The following is a 2,556-nucleotide window of genomic DNA, read 5'->3' on the forward strand; positions in this document are numbered from 1 at the left end:
AAAACTTTCAATCAATACACCAAAGGCACATTTCAAAGGATTCATCTTTAATCCTTTCTTCCTCATAGTAAGAAATGCTCTCCTTAAGTGATCAATGTGCTGACTCACCGAAATCGATTTAACCATAACGTCATCGATATACACTTCCATAAATTTCCCAATAAATTCATGAAAAATAGCATTCATTGCCCGCTGATATGTTGCCCCAGTATTTTTCAAACCAAAAGGCATAACTACCCATTCATATGTACCTAATGTGCCAGGACAACGAAAGGCAGTTTTAACCACATCATCTTCTGCAATGAAAATTTAGTTATATCCGGAATAACTGTCCATGAAACTAAGTATTTCATTCCCTGCTGCAGAATCAATTAACATATCTGCGATAGGCATAAAATATTCATCTTTTGGAGTAGCATTATTCAAATCTCAAAAATCGATGCATACTCTCAACTTCCCATTCTTCTTCATGATAGGGACAATATTCGACACCCACTCAACATAACGTGCAGTTCGAATAAATTTTGCTTTAATCAAGTGTTCTATCTCTTCTTTAATTTTTATATTAATTCCAGGAGCAAAACGTCTTAGAGTTTATTTCACAGGTCGAGCATTGGGTTTCAATGCTAATCGATGTTCCACTAGTGAACGATCGAGACCAGGCATCTCATGATAATCCCAAGCAAAACAATCTTTAAACTCATGTAAAAGATTAAAGAGTTCAGTTCGAAAAGGATCAACAAGATCTTTACAAATATATGTAATTCGAACATCATCAAGAGTCTCTAGATTAATTTCCTTTAAGGAATCTTGAGATTCAAACCCTTTATAATAATCATCATCTTTTGCTGAGTATTTTTCAAAACCCAATGGTTCTAGATCATAAATGCAATCAAAAGTGAAATCAATAGAATCATCAGAAACAAAAGAGACTTGATCATTGATTAAACCATCATTACTTCTATTTTCTACACAATGAGCCTCTGCTATTAAATTGGCAGTCCGGCTTGCATAATTATTTTCATTACAAGAAATAAGGAAATCATAACTAAATTCAACTGAAGACGTCGAATCGAACACATTACAGCTAATAAGATTACTAACCCTATGTGATTCAACTTCATCAGAAGAATCAACTTTATTCCTTAGTAACTGAAAATTATTTAAATAATTATGTAATGTTACCAGGTAGTCGAAAACTTTCTCAACCTGGTCCATAGAGCAGTCTCTTCAAGACCTTCAAGAAAGACAGTCCCAACCAGTTGGCTCAAAACCCAATTCAGGATAACGTAACTTCACCGAGAGGCCTTTCAAAGACAAGTAGCACCCTTCACAATTATAAGAATTTAGTGTCCGATCAACATTCAGAGGCTTCAATTTAGAATTATACATCCTGAAGTCAACGTGCAGTTGTTCGACATAAAGGTTCGAATCTGCATTAATGATTTCAGGTTTACCATCTTTTGTCCATAAAAGAACACTCTGATGCACAGTAGAAGGAACTGCACCTACACCATGGATCCAATCTCGCCCCAGCAAAGCATTATAGCTTACTCTTGATGGAACCACCACAAAGACAGTATTTCGCTCAGACGAGCCAACCTTCACAGTCAGAGTAACCAACCCTCTGGCCGGGGTTGAAGTCCCATTGAAGTCTGTCACAACAATATTTGTAGGGACTAAATCGTTAGGATGCTTACCCACCTTGATTAACATCCTCTCAGGTAACAGACTGATCGCAGCACCACCATCGATCAAGACTTTATTTACCTTGATCCCACTCAAAGTAGTTATTATATGAAGTGGGCAGAGATGAGACATCCATTTCTCAGTAGGCCGCAAGAAATAACCTGGCTCATCTTCAATTCGGATAAAGGAAAAGGCTTCTTCATCCTCCGAATCATAATCTTCATTGGGGTCACCTTCATACTCCCCCAAATATTTAGTTGGAATGATCAAAATCGTCCCACCATGTCTTCATCCCCTTCATCAAAATATTATTCATCGACATCGACTTCCTTGTTCTTATCAACCCCAGAAGATTGAGCTATTGCTTTCCCCTTTTTTATCTTCATGGGAGGAGGAATTCCTTTCGAGCAAGTCTCCCCATCGGAAGGGAAGACAATCCGGGAATGTACAGAAGGGGTTGCCCCCTTATTCACTTCTGACTGAGGCTTCTTCTGCTGATTGACACTTCTCCTACCTCCTCTTCCTCTCGGATAACCCCTGGCACGACCTCGATAGTAAGAATATTGATTTCGAGAAGGTGCGTGATGCCCCCATTAGGGATTACGTCGATACAAATGATCTCTTTTCTGAAACTCCTGACAGTTTCAAATCCACTGAACTCCTATAGCATGGGATCGACTTAAAGGTGCGACAGGGCCTTGTTGAGGAGTTGCAGAACTTTGACCCTCAAAACACCGAATAGGCTGTTTCTGGCGTGCTTGCTCTTCCCTGTGAGCCAACTCTTTCTTCATTCTCTCCTTTTCAAATATTGCCGCTGCTTCAGCATCAAAAACGACATTACATCGTGGACATAGAGATATTTCCCGG

Source organism: Arachis ipaensis, chromosome B09 (genome assembly GCF_000816755.2).
Source record: "Arachis ipaensis cultivar K30076 chromosome B09, Araip1.1, whole genome shotgun sequence".
Taxonomy (NCBI): Eukaryota; Viridiplantae; Streptophyta; class Magnoliopsida; order Fabales; family Fabaceae; genus Arachis; species Arachis ipaensis.